Raw genomic sequence first — 17,646 nt, forward strand, 5'->3', positions numbered from 1 at the left:
AGTTAGAACAAATTAAGCTCTTTAGCATAATTCTAATTTTGACTCAAATAAAATGCAAAGTAATAATATATAAATTTAATTACAAAGAAGAATTTAAATTGAAATATATTTATACAAAGTCAAATAAAAAATAGTCCAGATTAAAACCTAATTTTTAAAACAAATATAATGATATAGCCATACCACCCAATTTAGAACTCTAGTATATATTTTTATAAATGCTTCCAAATCATAAAATCGAACACAATTACAAAACAAATAAAGCCCAATTTACATTCCATAAACTAAAATTCCAATACAAATAAACCCAAATAAGAGTAGTACTCCATAAATTAAAATTGCCTAGAAACCCTAAATTAAATTAAAAATATCCCTCTCCATCTCCCCTCCCCTCCCCCAACGGGCATCTCCATCTCCATCTCTCAATTGGCAGAATCGACTCGTGTTTTCCCCACACCAAGAGTCATAGCCCTGGCAGATTTCACGCCGCCGGCCTGCTTGCCCGGAGAAGAAAGCCGAGGATGTGGCTGTCTCGGAGTTTGGTCCCCGCCGCGGCTGCTACTCGCCGTCATCAGACGCCGCCGTCTCCTGCAGCAGGTCGCTGGTCCGGATTCGTGGGCAGCGTCGCGTGGCTGCTGACTCGCGGCCTTGCCTCCGCCGCCAACTGCGTGAACCCGTCCCCGTCCGCCCTTCCATCGTGGGTCTTTTCTCCTTCTTCTCCTTTTTCTACTCATCTTTCTCCCTAATTGAATTGTAAATTGAATGGAAGTATCGTGATTTGTTTCTGTGTTGGTATATATAGGGTTTTTTTTCTAGTTTGCAAGAGTGTCTACATATTTAGGTATTGCTTTTATTAGTGACTAGAGTCCTAGGTTAATTTTTCCATCATGATTTTGTTCACTCTAAGGCTCATTTCCCATGGAGGGCATGCTACATCTAAAATTTCTTTTAGCGGTTATGAACAACTTGTATTTGTTGAACTTGCTGTTATATGTGTATACTCTAGAATATACTTAAATGATGGAAAGAATGTCTTTGGACTCAAATCTGTTCCAAGTTGTTGTCTGTCAAGGAAAGACATTCATTGTAAACTGTTGGGATGATTTATATATTCATAAACTTGAAGGGAAAGATCATTAATGACTTCATTGTTCCTTTCCTTTTTGGTTATGGTAATTAGTTTTTAATGCCCACATGTTTGATCCAGCTGAGCAAAGTGGGGACTTATCAAGATCAATGGGCATCCCAACTTTCAATCGGTATTCAAACTTTTATGTACTGATTACTAATTGTCTATAATCAACACCACTATCCAAACTGATTTGCTATTTTTCCTGAACCCATTATCTCTTAATAATTTATAGATGTGTTAACTTTCTACTAATTTATATTGTTTTTCTCTCATGGAGAACTATGGCCTTCCTGAAATCCACACAGATAGACTACAATGCCACGGGCTTACACTGGTGTTGGGAAATGAAGCTTTGGAAATCATAGAATATGCTTTTTCAAAAGATAGGTATGTCCTTGAAATATCTGCTTAGATTTGTTCATTGATGCTTCTGAAAAACGTTGTCCAAAGAACCGAATAGTGTGATAATTTCTGAATATTATTGTGAATCTGTAGTCTTCGAATCACATCTTAATCTAGGAGTTTGACATAGTGAAAGATGCTGATAGACTAGTTTCATGCCTGACTAATAAGACAATTGTTCTGCTATTTTTGACATACCTCTTCGGCATTGTTTCCATGAGATCCTCACAATTGCTATCATTTCTAGCAGGTTGTGAAGACTTTTGACTTCAGCCTCACTGGTGCCTCTTCAAGATCTTGTAAATATGTCATGAATACTATGATGCTGGTAACTAATCTGACCTTTTAACTAATAACGCCTAAAAGTGAGGTCTGAAGTTGTTATTGCTTTTGTTGCAGACTTTTAAGAACAAGAGGCTTGCTTATGCAGTTAAGGAGAGTACTCTTGATAGTCTCATCATGGAACTATTGCTCCAGCTTTTGGATGATAGTAATCCCCAATGGTGGATGATGGAAGTCAACTTTTAAGAGCTTCGAATGTTCAGATGTTAAAGATTCTGGTAACTATCACTGTAAACTTATAAGGCAAGCATTTCTAGTTTTTCTCCTTTCTTCTTGCGAATATAATTGTCGTTGGGTGGCTGGATTGCACGTGCAGGATAACGTAGAATGTATTTCATCATTTCCTGTGCTTATATATCTGTCAAGACCTGGATCAATCAAGATGGCCATCTCCATCAAATGATCTCTTGAAATCAGAAACCAGAAGTTCTCTGATTTGGTTGTTAAATGTTTGATCATGCTCACTAAGGTATTATATCTTGATCTGTTTTATCTTGTTTTATCTTTTTTAATTATGTAGTGTTTTTATCATATTGTGATGTTGTGGATCTTCCTTTTGTATGAATTTTATGTTGCATAGTTTGATGATCACTATTTGCATAGTCTTACATAGTCGATTTGATAGTTATTGTTTTAACTGTTGGAGATCTATGATCTATGCAGGTGCTTCAGTCTTAGTTCAGTCTGATTCTATACGAATCTATGTTCTTTCGGTTTAATGTCTCAATATTTATGCAACTTGTGGATGCTGATCTTCTATGCTATAGTTGTTATTTGACACATGCAGCTCTCAGTCTCTATTTATAATGCAACATGTATAAATTAAATTTTCTTATGATTGAGATCAATATATCTTGCATATTCCATTTGGCAGGTCTGAGCAGGTTAAGGAGCCAAGACCAGAAGCTGTTCCTTAGGCTGTGGGTTCTGTACCCACTTAAGAGTGTAGCTGATGGTATGTGTACTCTGCTTAAGTCTTTGTTTGGCATTTGAACAATGTTTCTGGCCAATGTTGTCAACTCCCCACGTAGCCTAGGATCAGGCCAATTTAATGCTGTCACTTACTTTTGCAGAATCTGTCCACCCCCTAGCCTAGCCCAATCCTTAAATAGGTTCTAGGTTTTGCGTTAACCGCAATTTTATGTGCAGCACTGCTCTAGCCCAACCATCTTAAGCTTATAAATTGGAGATGGCTTTGTAAATGATATTGCTATTATACCTTCATGTTGTTTTACCTTGAGGCTTAGATTTATGGCTGTCTTTTACGAGTCTAAGATATCTTCCCTATCAGCACCTCAGGACCTTACTGATCCAGTTGATATATTAAAGCCTTTGGAGAAGTCTGGATTTTAGGAAAGGGTGTTAAATGGCCTATCTTTGTTCTATACCTATGAAAAATATTCAAAAAATAATTTAACGTAGCCTTTTATTCATAATTTTTGTATTTTATTTTCAGAAAGCTTCAAAATGGTGGGAGAGGAAAGAGGCTGTTGCTGAGCTAGCCGAACTTGCTTCAACCAAAAAGATTTCTCTTGGAGATTTTTTCAGAAAGTTTGTCATACATTAAAGAAGGTATGCTATGGGTTTCCTTGACCACAAGTCCATAACTCAATTAAGGTTTTTCTTGACTTTTCGCAGAAATATTGTTGGTGTTATTATTGTGAAAATGTAATTGGTGTTATCAGCACAACATTTTGATTTTTGCAGGTTATCACTCATGTAAATGTTACTGAAGGAAGGAAAAAAAAGGAAAAAAAAGAAAAAAACATTGTTGTTGCAGCTGAAGCTATTCAAGTGCTGGGCATTCTTCCTAAGGGCATGAGAACCCTTCCTAAAAAAAAGAAAAAAAGAACAAATAGAAAAAAAAGGAAAAAAAAATGAAAAAAGCAAAAAAAGAAAAAAAAGGAAAAAATAATTGTTGATGCATTTAAAGCTATTCAAGCATTGGGCAACTTTGCTGGGGATCCGAGAGCCCATTTTTTGGCCAGTTGTCGCTTCTTATATGCCTGTAAACCGGTTAGTCCAGAACTTTGTAAATGATACTGCTATTATACCTTCGTGTTGTTTTACCTTAGAGGCTTAGATTTCTGGTTTTCTTTTATTAGTCTAAGATGTCTTCCCTATCAGCACCTCAGGACCTTGTCGATCTAGTTGATATATTAAAGCCTACTTAGGAGAAGTCTGGATTTTGGGAAGCGGTGGTAAGTGGCCTATCCCTGTCCTTTACCTATGAAAAATATTCAAAAAATAATTTAATGTGGCCTTTGCATTTTATTTTCAGAAAGCTTCAGAATGGCGTGAGAGGAAAGAAGTTGTTGCTGAACTAACCGAACTTGCTTCCACCAAAAAGATTTCTCTTCGAGATTTTTTCAGAATGTCTGTCATACATTAAATAAGGTATGCTATGGTTTTTCTTGACCACAAGCCCACAACTCAATTAAGGTTTTTCTTGACTTTTCGCAGAATATATTGTTGGTGATAATATCGTGAAAATGTAAATGGTGTTGTCTGCAAAACATTTTGATTTTTGCAGGTTATCACGAATGTAAATGTTACTGAAGGAAGGAAGAAAAAGGAAAAAAACATTGTTGTTGCAGCTGAAGCTATTCAAGCGCTGGGCAACCTTCCTAATGGCCTGAGAACCCTTCTAAAAAAAGAGAAAAAAGGAAAAAAAAAAGAAAAAAAAGGAAAAAAGGGAAAAAGAGAAAAAAAATAATTGCTACTGCGTATAAAGTTATTCAAGCATTGGGCAACATTGCTAGGTAGTTAGTCTGACCTTTTAACTAATAACGCCTAAAATTGAAGAGTCATGTCATGATTTTGATTATTTGGGTGTCAATTAAGCCTGAAGTGGTTATTGCTTTTGTCACAGACTTTTCAGAGCAAGAGCCTTGCTTATGCAGTTAAGGAATGTACTCTTCTCATCAAGGAACTGTTACTCTGGCTTTTGGATGATAGGCTTCCGGAGATGGATGATGGATGTCAAATTTTAACTGCTTTGAATGTTCTGATGTTAAAAATTCTGGTAAGTATCACTGTAAACTTATGAGAGGCTAGCATGGCTTGTTTTTTCTCCTCTCCTCTTGTGAATATAATTGCTATTGTGTGGCCGGATTGCACGTGCAGGATAACGCAGAATATACGTCATCATTTCCTAGGCTTATAAATCTGTAAAGACCTCTGGATCCATCAAGATGTCCATCTTCAGATCAGAAATCTTTAAATGTTTGATCATGCTCCAAAGGTGTTATATTTTGTTTTTTTTATAAATTTTAATTATGTAGTGTTATTATTCTATTGTTGTTGTGATACTGTCATTTTTCCCAATATGAGCTTGTTCTTCAATTCAAATTTACAAGTATTACTCTTTGCAGGAATCTGCAACTCCAAAGTAGGTTGTTAAAGTAACTTATTCTACATCATCTGTGGTGACTGGTGGCATAGATGGACTTCCACGTGAAGATATAAGTGAAAAGATCACCCCCACTTTGTTAAAAGACTTATAGAGTCCTGATTGGAAGGTTTGTAATATGGAGTATGTGTTTGTTAATCATCAAATTTGTTTATGATTTAAGAGGGCATGTTGACTTTATCTTCTGTCTAGGTCCACTTGGAGTCTATTGAAAATGTAACCAAAATTCTAGAAGAGGTGAACTGGAACTGGTACGTTTAGTGGAAAATTTGAAATAACTATCAAATTTTGTATATGGAGTATATTATTATCTACTGATGTGCCCTCTTATCATTCTTGTTTTAGGAGATCTATTTGGAGCTCTATAAGGGCGTCTACACAACAGTTCTAAAATTTGATAAGTGCTACTTTGTCCATAATTGGTACTCTTGGGACTATAATGGGATATCCAGTTGAGAAGTAAAGCTAGGTACTCTTTTATAATTGGTACTCTTGGGACTATAATGGGATATCTTGTTTTATCTTTTTTAATTATGTAGTGTTTTTATCATATTGTGATGTTGTGGATCTTCCTTTTGTATGAATTTTATGTTGCATAGTTTGATGATCACTATTTGCATAGTCTTACATAGTCGATTTGATAGTTATTGTTTTAACTGTTGGAGATCTATGATCTATGCAGGTGCTTCAGTCTTAGTTCAGTCTGATTCTATACGAATCTATGTTCTTTCAGTTTAATGTCTCAATATTTATGCAACTTGTGGATGTCGATCTTCTATGCTATAGTTGTTATTTGACACATGCAGATCTCAGTCTCTATTTATAATGCAACATGTATAAATTAAATTTTCTTATGATTGAGATCAATATATCTTGCATATTCCATTTGGCAGGTCTGAGCAGGTTAAGGAGCCAAGACCAGAAGCTGTTCCTTAGGCTGTGGGTTCTGTACCCACTTAAGAGTGTAGCTGATGGTATGTGTACTCTGCTTAAGTCTTTGTTTGGCATTTGAACAATGTTTCTGGCCAATGTTGTCAACTCCCCACGTAGCCTAGGATCAGGCCAATTTAATGCTGTCACTTACTTTTGCAGAATCTGTCCACCCCCTAGCCTAGCCCAATCCTTAATTAGGTTCTTGGTTTTGCGTTAACCGCAATTTTATGTGCAGCACTGCTCTAGCCCAACCATCTTAAGCTTATAAATTGGAGATGGCTTTGTAAATGATATTGCTATTATACCTTCGTGTTGTTTTACCTTGAGGCTTAGATTTATGGCTGTCTTTTACGAGTGTAAGATATCTTCCCTATCAGCACCTCAGGACCTTATTGATCCAGTTGATATATTAAAGCCTTTGGAGAAGTCTGGATTTTAGGAAAGGGTGTTAAATGGCCTATCTTTGTTCTATACCTATGAAAAATATTCAAAAAATAATTTAACGTAGCCTTTTATTCATAATTTTTGTATTTTATTTTCAGAAAGCTTCAAAATGGTGGGAGAGGAAAGAGGCTGTTGCTGAACTAGCCGAACTTGCTTCAACCAAAAAGATTTCTCTTGGAGATTTTTTCAGAAAGTTTGTCATACATTAAAGAAGGTATGCTATGGGTTTCCTTGACCACAAGTCCATAACTCAATTAAGGTTTTTCTTGACTTTTCGCAGAAATATTGTTGGTGTTATTATTGTGAAAATGTAATTGGTGTTATCAGCACAACATTTTGATTTTTGCAGGTTATCACTCATGTAAATGTTACTGAAGGAAGGAAAAAAAAGGAAAAAAAAGAAAAAAACATTGTTGTTGCAGCTGAAGCTATTCAAGTGCTGGGCATTCTTCCTAAGGGCATGACAACCCTTCCTAAAAAAAAGAAAAAAAGAACAAATAGAAAAAAAGGAAAAAAAAATGAAAAAAGCAAAAAAAGAAAAAAAGGAAAAAATAATTGTTGATGCATTTAAAGCTATTCAAGCATTGGGCAACTTTGCTGGGGATCCGAGAGCCCATTTTTTGGCCAGTTGTCGCTTCTTATATGCCTGTAAACCGGTTAGTCCAGAACTTTGTAAATGATACTGCTATTATACCTTCGTGTTGTTTTACCTTAGAGGCTTAGATTTCTGGTTTTCTTTTATTAGTCTAAGATGTCTTCCCTATCAGCACCTCAGGACCTTGTCGATCCAGTTGATATATTAAAGCCTACTTAGGAGAAGTCTGGATTTTGGGAAGCGGTGGTAAGTGGCCTATCCCTGTCCTTTACCTATGAAAAATATTCAAAAAATAATTTAATGTGGCCTTTGCATTTTATTTTCAGAAAGCTTCAGAATGGCGTGAGAGGAAAGAAGTTGTTGCTGAACTAACCGAACTTGCTTCCACCAAAAAGATTTCTCTTGGAGATTTTTTCAGAATGTCTGTCATACATTAAATAAGGTATGCTATGGTTTTTCTTGACCACAAGCCCACAACTCAATTAAGGTTTTTCTTGACTTTTCGCAGAATATATTGTTGGAGATTTTTGCAGGTTATCACGAATGTAAATGTTACTGAAGGAAGGAAGAAAAAGGAAAAAACATTGTTGTTGCAGCTGAAGCTATTCAAGCGCTGGGCAACCTTCCTAATGGCCTGAGAACCCTTCTAAAAAAAGAGAAAAAAGGAAAAAAAAAAGAAAAAAAAGGAAAAAAGGGAAAAAGAGAAAAAAAATAATTGCTACTGCGTATAAAGTTATTCAAGCATTGGGCAACATTGCTAGGTAGTTAGTCTGACCTTTTAACTAATAACGCCTAAAATTGAAGAGTCATGTCATGATTTTGATTATTTGGGTGTCAATTAAGCCTGAAGTGGTTATTGCTTTTGTCACAGACTTTTCAGAGCAAGAGCCTTGCTTATGCAGTTAAGGAATGTACTCTGATAGTCTCATCAAGGAACTGTTACTCTGGCTTTTGGATGATAGGCTTCCGGAGATGGATGATGGATGTCAAATTTTAACTGCTTTGAATGTTCTGATGTTAAAAATTCTGGTAAGTATCACTGTAAACTTATGAGAGGCTAGCATGGCTTGTTTTTTCTCCTCTCCTCTTGTGAATATAATTGCTATTGTGTGGCCGGATTGCACGTGCAGGATAACGCAGAATATACGTCATCATTTCCTAGGCTTATAAATCTGTAAAGACCTCTGGATCCATCAAGATGTCCATCTTCAGATCAGAAATCTTTAAATGTTTGATCATGCTCCAAAGGTGTTATATTTTGTTTTTTTTATAAATTTTAATTATGTAGTGTTATTATTCTATTGTTGTTGTGATACTGTCATTTTTCCCAATATGAGCTTGTTCTTCAATTCAAATTTACAAGTATTACTCTTTGCAGGAATCTGCAACTCCAAAGTAGGTTGTTAAAGTAACTTATTCTACATCATCTGTGGTGACTGGTGGCATAGATGGACTTCCACGTGAAGATATAAGTGAAAAGATCACCCCCACTTTGTTAAAAGACTTATAGAGTCCTGATTGGAAGGTTTGTAATATGGAGTATGTGTTTGTTAATCATCAAATTTGTTTATGATTTAAGAGGGCATGTTGACTTTATCTTCTGTCTAGGTCCACTTGGAGTCTATTGAAAATGTAACCAAAATTCTAGAAGAGGTGAACTGGAACTGGTACGTTTAGTGGAAAATTTGAAATAACTATCAAATTTTGTATATGGAGTATATTATTATCTACTGATGTGCCCTCTTATCATTCTTGTTTTAGGAGATCTATTTGGAGCTCTATAAGGGCGTCTACACGACAGTTCTAAAATTTGATAAGTGCTACTTTGTCCATAATTGGTACTCTTGGGACTATAATGGGATATCCAGTTGAGAAGTAAAGCTAGGTACTCTTTTATAATTGGTACTCTTGGGACTATAATGGGATATCTTGTTTTATCTTTTTTAATTATGTAGTGTTTTTATCATATTGTGATGTTGTGGATCTTCCTTTTGTATGAATTTTATGTTGCATAGTTTGATGATCACTATTTGCATAGTCTTACATAGTCGATTTGATAGTTATTGTTTTAACTGTTGGAGATCTATGATCTATGCAGGTGCTTCAGTCTTAGTTCAGTCTGATTCTATACGAATCTATGTTCTTTCAGTTTAATGTCTCAATATTTATGCAACTTGTGGATGTCGATCTTCTATGCTATAGTTGTTATTTGACACATGCAGATCTCAGTCTCTATTTATAATGCAACATGTATAAATTAAATTTTCTTATGATTGAGATCAATATATCTTGCATATTCCATTTGGCAGGTCTGAGCAGGTTAAGGAGCCAAGACCAGAAGCTGTTCCTTAGGCTGTGGGTTCTGTACCCACTTAAGAGTGTAGCTGATGGTATGTGTACTCTGCTTAAGTCTTTGTTTGGCATTTGAACAATGTTTCTGGCCAATGTTGTCAACTCCCCACGTAGCCTAGGATCAGGCCAATTTAATGCTGTCACTTACTTTTGCAGAATCTGTCCACCCCCTAGCCTAGCCCAATCCTTAATTAGGTTCTTGGTTTTGCGTTAACCGCAATTTTATGTGCAGCACTGCTCTAGCCCAACCATCTTAAGCTTATAAATTGGAGATGGCTTTGTAAATGATATTGCTATTATACCTTCGTGTTGTTTTACCTTGAGGCTTAGATTTATGGCTGTCTTTTACGAGTGTAAGATATCTTCCCTATCAGCACCTCAGGACCTTATTGATCCAGTTGATATATTAAAGCCTTTGGAGAAGTCTGGATTTTAGGAAAGGGTGTTAAATGGCCTATCTTTGTTCTATACCTATGAAAAATATTCAAAAAATAATTTAACGTAGCCTTTTATTCATAATTTTTGTATTTTATTTTCAGAAAGCTTCAAAATGGTGGGAGAGGAAAGAGGCTGTTGCTGAACTAGCCGAACTTGCTTCAACCAAAAAGATTTCTCTTGGAGATTTTTTCAGAAAGTTTGTCATACATTAAAGAAGGTATGCTATGGGTTTCCTTGACCACAAGTCCACAACTCAATTAAGGTTTTTCTTGACTTTTCGCAGAAATATTGTTGGTGTTAATATTGTGAAAATGTAATTGGTGTTATCTGCACTACATTTTGATTTTTGCAGGTTATCACGCATGTAAATGTTACTGAAGGAAGGAAAAAAAAGGAAAAAAAGAAAAAAACATTGTTGTTGCAGCTGAAGATATTCAAGTGCTGGGCAACCTTCCTAAGGGCATGAGAACCCTTCCTAAAAAAAAGAAAAAAAAGAACAAAAAGAAAAAAAAGGAAAAAAAATGAAAAAAACAAAAAAAGAAAAAAAAGGAAAAAATAATTGTTGATGCATTTAAAGCTATTCAAGCACTGGGCAACTTTGCTGGGGATCCGAGAGCCCATTTTTTGGCCAGTTGTCGCTTCTTATTTGCCTGTAAACCGGTTAGTCCAGAACTTTGTAAATGATACTGCTATTATACCTTCGTGTTGTTTTACCTTAGAGGCTTAGATTTCTGGTTTTCTTTTATGAGTCTAAGATGTCTTCCCTATCAGCACCTCAGGACCTTGTCGATCCAGTTGATATATTAAAGCCTACTTAGGAGAAGTCTGGATTTTGGGAAGCGGTGGTAAGTGGCCTATCCCTGTCCTTTACCTATGAAAAATATTCAAAAAAAATTTTGAATGTGGCCTTTGCATTTTATTTTCAGAAAGCTTCAGAATGGCGTGAGAGGAAAGAAGCTGTTGCTGAACTAACCGAACTTGCTTCCACCAAAAAGATTTCTCTTGGAGATTTTTTCAGAATGTTTGTCATACATTAAAGAAGGTATGCTATGGTTTTTCTTGACCACAAGCCCACAACTCAATTAAGGTTTTTCTTGACTTTTCGCAGAATATATTGTTGGTGATAATATCGTGAAAATGTAAATGGTGTTGTCTGCAAAACATTTTGATTTTTGCAGGTTATCACGAATGTAAATGTTACTGAAGGAAGGAAGAAAAAGGAAAAAACATTGTTGTTGCAGCTGAAGCTATTCAAGCGCTGGGCAACCTTCCTAATGGCCTGAGAACCCTTCTAAAAAAAGAGAAAATAGGAAAAAAAAAAAGAAAAAAAAGGAAAAAAAAGGGAGAAAGAGAAAAAATAATTGCTACTGCGTATAAAGCTATTCAAGCATTGGGCAACATTGCAAGGTAATTAGTCTGACCTTTTAACTAATAACGCCTAAAATTGAAGAGTCATGTCATGATTTTGATTATTTGGGTGTCAATAAAGCCTGAAGTGGTTATTGCTTTTGTCACAGACTTTTCAGAGCAAGAGCCTTGCTTATGCAGTTAAGGAATGTACTCTTCTCATCAAGGAACTGTTACTCTGGCTTTTGGATGATAGGCTTCCGGAGATGGATGATGGAAGTCAAATTTTAACTGCTTTGAATGTTCAGATGTTAAAAATTCTGGTAAGTATCACTGTAAACTTATGAGAGGCAAGCATGGCTTGTTTTTTCTCCTCTCCTCTTGTGAATATAATTGCTATTGTGTGGCCGGATTGCACGTGCAGGATAACGCAGAATATACGTCATCATTTCCTGGGCTTATAAATCTGTAAAGACCTCTGGATCCATCAAGATGTCCATCTTCAGATCAGAAATCTTTAAATGTTTGATCATGCTCCAAAGGTGTTATATTTTGTTTTTTTTATAAATTTTAATTATGTAGTGTTATTATTCTATTGTTGTTGTGATACTGTCATTTTTCCCAATATGAGCTTGTTCTTCAATTCAAATTTACAAGTATTACTCTTTGCAGGAATATGCAACTCCAAAGAAGGTTGTTAAAGTAACTTATTCTACATCATCTGTGGTGACTGGTGGCATAGATGGACTTCCACGTGAAGATATAAGTGAAAAGATCACCCCCACATTGTTAAATGACTTATAGAGTCCTGATTGGAAGGTTTGTAATACGGAGTATATGTTTGTTAATCATCAAATTTGTTTATGATTTAAGAGGGCATGCTGACTTTATCTTCTGTCTAGGTCCACTTGGAGTCTATTGAAAATGTAACCAAAATTCTAGAAGAGGTGAACTGGAACTGGTACGTTTAGTGGAAAATTTGAAATAACTATCAAATTTTGTATATGGAGTATATTATTATCTACTGATGTGCCCTCTTATCATTCTTGTTTTAGGAGATCTATTTGGAGCTCTATAAGGGCGTCTACACAACAGTTCTAAAATTTGATAAGTGCTACTTTGTCCATAATTGGTACTTTTGGGACTATAATGGGATATCCAGTTGAGAAGTCAAGCTAGGTACTCTTTTATAATTGGTACTCTTGGGACTATAATGGGATATCTTGTTTTATCTTTTTTAATTATGTAGTGTTTTTATCATATTGTGATGTTGTGGATCTTCCTTTTGTATGAATTTTATGTTGCATAGTTTGATGATCACTATTTGCATAGTCTTACATAGTCGATTTGATAGTTATTGTTTTAACTGTTGGAGATCTATGATCTATGCAGGTGCTTCAGTCTTAGTTCAGTCTGATTCTATACGATTCTATGTTCTTTCGGTTTAATGTCTCAATATTTATGCAACTTGTGAATGTTGATCTTCTATGCTATAGTTGTTATTTGACACATGCAGCTCTCAGTCTCTATTTATAATGCAACATGTATAAATTAAATTTTCTTATGATTGAGATCAATATATCTTGCATATTCCATTTGGCAGGTCTGAGCAGGTTAAGGAGCCAAGACCAGAAGCTGTTCCTTTGGCTGTGGGTTCTGTACCCACTTAAGAGTGTAGCTGATGGTATGTGTACTCTGCTTAAGTCTTTGTTTGGCATTTGAACAATGTTTCTGGTCAATGTTGTCAACTCCCCACGTAGCCTAGGATCAGGCCAATTTAATGCTGTCACTTACTTTTGCAGAATCTGTCCACCCCCTAGCCTAGCCCAATCCTTAATTAGGTTCTAGGTTTTGCGTTAACCGCAATTTTATGTGCAGCATAGCTCTAGCCCAACCATCTTAAGCTTATAAATTGGAGATGGCTTTGTAAATGATATTGCTATTATACCTTCGTGTTGTTTTACCTTGAGGCTTAGATTTATGGCTGTCTTTTACGAGTCTAAGATATCTTCCCTATCAGCACCTCAGGACCTTATTGATCCAGTTGATATATTAAAGCCTTTGGAGAAGTCTGGATTTTAGGAAAGGGTGTTAAATGGCCTATCTTTGTTCTATACCTATGAAAAATATTCAAAAAATAATTTAACGTAGCCTTTTATTCATAATTTTTGTATTTTATTTTCAGAAAGCTTCAAAATGGTGGGAGAGGAAAGAGGCTGTTGCTGAACTAGCCGAACTTGCTTCAACCAAAAAGATTTCTCTTGGAGATTTTTTCAGAAAGTTTGTCATACATTAAAGAAGGTATGCTATGGGTTTCCTTGACCACAAGTCCACAACTCAATTAAGGTTTTTCTTGACTTTTCGCAGAAATATTGTTGGTGTTAATATTGTGAAAATGTAATTGGTGTTATCTGCACAACATTTTGATTTTTGCAGGTTATCACGCATGTAAATGTTACTGACGGAAGGAAAAAAAAGGAAAAAAAGAAAAAAACATTGTTGTTGCAGCTGAAGCTATTCAAGTGCTGGGCAACCTTCCTAAGAGCATGAGAACCCTTCCTAAAAATAGAAAAAAAAGAACAAAAAGAAAAAAAAGGAAAAAAAATGAAAAAAGCAAAAAAAGAAAAAAAAGGAAAAAATAATTGTTGATGCAATTCAAGCACTGGGCAACTTTGCTGGGGATCCGAGAGCCCATTTTTTGGCCAGTTGTCGCTTCTTATTTGCCTGTAAACCGGTTAGTCCAGAACTTTGTAAATGATACTGCTATTATACCTTCGTGTTTTTTTACCTTAGAGGCTTAGATTTCTGGTTTTCTTTTATGAGTCTAAGATGTCTTCCCTATCAGCACCTCAGGACCTTGTCGATCCAGTTGATATATTAAAGCCTACTTAGGAGAAGTCTGGATTTTGGGAAGCGGTGGTAAGTGGCCTATCCCTGTCCTTTACCTATGAAAAATATTCAAAAAAAAATTTGAATGTGGCCTTTGCATTTTATTTTCAGAAAGCTTCAGAATGGCGTGAGAGGAAAGAAGCTGTTGCTGAACTAACCGAACTTGCTTCCACCAAAAAGATTTCTCTTGGAGATTTTTTCAGAATGTTTGTCATACATTAAAGAAGGTATGCTATGGTTTTTCTTGACCACAAGCCCACAACTCAATTAAGGTTTTTCTTGACTTTTCGCAGAATATATTGTTGGTGATAATATCGTGAAAATGTAAATGGTGTTGTCTGCAAAACATTTTGATTTTTGCAGGTTATCACGAATGTAAATGTTACTGAAGGAAGGAAGAAAAAGGAAAAAACATTGTTGTTGCAGCTGAAGCTATTCAAGCGCTGGGCAACCTTCCTAATGGCCTGAGAACCCTTCTAAAAAAAGAGAAAATAGGAAAAAAAAAAGAAAAAAAAGGAAAAAAAAGGGAGAAAGAGAAAAAATAATTGCTACTGCGTATAAAGCTATTAAAGCATTGGGCAACATTGCAAGGTAATTAGTCTGACCTTTTAACTAATAACGCCTAAAATTGAAGAGTCATGTCATGATTTTGATTATTTGGGTGTCAATAAAGCCTGAAGTGGTTATTGCTTTTGTCACAGACTTTTCAGAGCAAGAGCCTTGCTTATGCAGTTAAGGAATGTACTCTTCTCATCAAGGAACTGTTACTCTGGCTTTTGGATGATAGGCTTCCGGAGATGGATGATGGAAGTCAAATTTTAACTGCTTTGAATGTTCTGATTTTAAAAATTCTGGTAAGTATCACTGTAAACTTATGAGAGGCAAGCATGGCTTGTTTTTTCTCCTCTCCTCTTGTGAATATAATTGCTATTGTGTGGCCGGATTGCACGTGCAGGATAACGCAGAATATACGTCATCATTTCCTGGGCTTATAAATCTGTAAAGACCTCTGGATCCATCAAGATGTCCATCTTCAGATCAGAAATCTTTAAATGTTTGATCATGCTCCAAAGGTGTTATATTTTGTTTTTTTTTATAAATTTTAATTATGTAGTGTTATTATTCTATTGCTGTTGTGATACTGTCATTTTTCCCAATATGAGCTTGTTCTTCAATTCAAATTTACAAGTATTACTCTTTGCAGGAATATGCAACTCCAAAGAAGGTTGTTAAAGTAACTTATTCTACATCATCTGTGGTGACTGGTGGCATAGATGGACTTCCACGTGAAGATATAAGTGAAAAGATCACCCCCACATTGTTAAATGACTTATAGAGTCCTGATTGGAAGGTTTGTAATACGGAGTATATGTTTGTTAATCATCAAATTTGTTTATGATTTAAGAGGGCATGCTGACTTTATCTTCTGTCTAGGTCCACTTGGAGTCTATTGAAAATGTAACCAAAATTCTAGAAGAGGTGAACTGGAACTGGTACGTTTAGTGGAAAATTTGAAATAACTATCAAATTTTGTATATGGAGTATATTATTATCTACTGATGTGCCCTCTTATCATTCTTGTTTTAGGAGATCTATTTGGAGCTCTATAAGGGCGTCTACACAACAGTTCTAAAATTTGATAAGTGCTACTTTGTCCATAATTGGTACTTTTGGGACTATAATGGGATATCCAGTTGAGAAGTCAAGCTAGGTACTCTTTTATAATTGGTACTCTTGGGACTATAATGGGATATCTTGTTTTATCTTTTTTAATTATGTAGTGTTTTTATCATATTGTGATGTTGTGGATCTTCCTTTTGTATGAATTTTATGTTGCATAGTTTGATGATCACTATTTGCATAGTCTTACATAGTCGATTTGATAGTTATTGTTTTAACTGTTGGAGATCTATGATCTATGCAGGTGCTTCAGTCTTAGTTCAGTCTGATTCTATACGATTCTATGTTCTTTCGGTTTAATGTCTCAATATTTATGCAACTTGTGAATGTTGATCTTCTATGCTATAGTTGTTATTTGACACATGCAGCTCTCAGTCTCTATTTATAATGCAACATGTATAAATTAAATTTTCTTATGATTGAGATCAATATATCTTGCATATTCCATTTGGCAGGTCTGAGCAGGTTAAGGAGCCAAGACCAGAAGCTGTTCCTTTGGCTGTGGGTTCTGTACCCACTTAAGAGTGTAGCTGATGGTATGTGTACTCTGCTTAAGTCTTTGTTTGGCATTTGAACAATGTTTCTGGTCAATGTTGTCAACTCCCCACGTAGCCTAGGATCAGGCCAATTTAATGCTGTCACTTACTTTTGCAGAATCTGTCCACCCCCTAGCCTAGCCCAATCCTTAATTAGGTTCTAGGTTTTGCGTTAACCGCAATTTTATGTGCAGCATAGCTCTAGCCCAACCATCTTAAGCTTATAAATTGGAGATGGCTTTGTAAATGATATTGCTATTATACCTTCGTGTTGTTTTACCTTGAGGCTTAGATTTATGGCTGTCTTTTACGAGTCTAAGATATCTTCCCTATCAGCACCTCAGGACCTTATTGATCCAGTTGATATATTAAAGCCTTTGGAGAAGTCTGGATTTTAGGAAAGGGTGTTAAATGGCCTATCTTTGTTCTATACCTATGAAAAATATTCAAAAATAATTTAACGTAGCCTTTTATTCATAATTTTTGTATTTTATTTTCAGAAAGCTTCAAAATGGTGGGAGAGGAAAGAGGCTGTTGCTGAACTAGCCGAACTTGCTTCAACCAAAAAGATTTCTCTTGGAGATTTTTTCAGAAAGTTTGTCATACATTAAAGAAGGTATGCTATGGGTTTCCTTGACCACAAGTCCACAACTCAATTAAGGTTTTTCTTGACTTTTCGCAGAAATATTGTTGGTGTTAATATTGTGAAAATGTAATTGGTGTTATCTGCACAACATTTTGATTTTTGCAGGTTATCACGCATGTAAATGTTACTGACGGAAGGAAAAAAAAGGAAAAAAAGAAAAAAACATTGTTGTTGCAGCTGAAGCTATTCAAGTGCTGGGCAACCTTCCTAAGAGCATGAGAACCCTTCCTAAAAATAGAAAAAAAAGAACAAAAAGAAAAAAAAGGAAAAAAAATGAAAAAAGCAAAAAAAGAAAAAAAAGGAAAAAATAATTGTTGATGCAATTCAAGCACTGGGCAACTTTGCTGGGGATCCGAGAGCCCATTTTTTGGCCAGTTGTCGCTTCTTATTTGCCTGTAAACCGGTTAGTCCAGAACTTTGTAAATGATACTGCTATTATACCTTCGTGTTGTTTTACCTTAGAGGCTTAGATTTCTGGTTTTCTTTTATGAGTCTAAG

General features: G+C 35.5%; 1 long non-coding RNA gene across 28 annotated transcripts in view; it reads left to right on the forward strand.

Annotated features, from left to right (window-relative positions):
- Nucleotides 1-350: 350 nt before the first annotated feature.
- The window catches only part of LOC121751716, a 29,399-nt gene continuing 12,103 nt past the window's right edge, over nt 351-17,646 (forward strand). For 13 of the 28 annotated variants that reach the window (XR_006040162.1, XR_006040170.1, XR_006040152.1 and 10 more), the window contains exons 1-53: nt 351-697; nt 1,208-1,259; nt 1,410-1,519; nt 1,785-1,862; nt 1,934-2,094; nt 2,193-2,345; nt 2,751-2,831; nt 3,333-3,448; nt 3,584-3,892; nt 4,004-4,077; nt 4,158-4,273; nt 4,410-4,638; nt 4,749-4,901; nt 5,003-5,120; nt 5,251-5,397; nt 5,481-5,539; nt 5,634-5,757; nt 6,182-6,262; nt 6,764-6,879; nt 7,015-7,321; nt 7,433-7,506; nt 7,587-7,702; nt 7,794-8,021; nt 8,132-8,289; nt 8,391-8,508; nt 8,639-8,785; nt 8,869-8,927; nt 9,022-9,145; nt 9,570-9,650; nt 10,152-10,267; nt 10,403-10,710; nt 10,822-10,895; nt 10,977-11,092; nt 11,229-11,457; nt 11,568-11,720; nt 11,822-11,939; nt 12,070-12,216; nt 12,300-12,358; nt 12,453-12,576; nt 13,001-13,081; nt 13,583-13,698; nt 13,834-14,131; nt 14,243-14,316; nt 14,398-14,513; nt 14,650-14,877; nt 14,988-15,140; nt 15,242-15,359; nt 15,491-15,637; nt 15,721-15,779; nt 15,874-15,997; nt 16,422-16,502; nt 17,003-17,118; nt 17,254-17,551. This is a non-coding gene — a long non-coding RNA (uncharacterized LOC121751716). Of the gene's footprint in view, nt 698-1,207; nt 1,260-1,409; nt 1,520-1,784; nt 1,863-1,933; nt 2,095-2,192; nt 2,346-2,750; nt 2,832-3,332; nt 3,449-3,561; nt 3,893-3,981; nt 4,078-4,157; nt 4,274-4,409; nt 4,639-4,748; nt 4,902-5,002; nt 5,121-5,250; nt 5,398-5,480; nt 5,540-5,633; nt 5,758-6,181; nt 6,263-6,763; nt 6,880-6,992; nt 7,322-7,432; nt 7,507-7,586; nt 7,703-7,768; nt 8,022-8,131; nt 8,290-8,390; nt 8,509-8,638; nt 8,786-8,868; nt 8,928-9,021; nt 9,146-9,569; nt 9,651-10,151; nt 10,268-10,402; nt 10,711-10,821; nt 10,896-10,976; nt 11,093-11,228; nt 11,458-11,567; nt 11,721-11,821; nt 11,940-12,069; nt 12,217-12,299; nt 12,359-12,452; nt 12,577-13,000; nt 13,082-13,582; nt 13,699-13,833; nt 14,132-14,242; nt 14,317-14,397; nt 14,514-14,649; nt 14,878-14,987; nt 15,141-15,241; nt 15,360-15,490; nt 15,638-15,720; nt 15,780-15,873; nt 15,998-16,421; nt 16,503-17,002; nt 17,119-17,253; nt 17,552-17,646 lie in introns of all 28 variants that reach the window. The other 15 variants (XR_006040164.1, XR_006040169.1, XR_006040166.1 and 12 more) reach the window with 15 other exon arrangements.

Source organism: Salvia splendens, chromosome 10, assembly GCF_004379255.2.
Source record: "Salvia splendens isolate huo1 chromosome 10, SspV2, whole genome shotgun sequence".
NCBI classification, from domain to species: domain Eukaryota; kingdom Viridiplantae; phylum Streptophyta; class Magnoliopsida; order Lamiales; family Lamiaceae; genus Salvia; species Salvia splendens.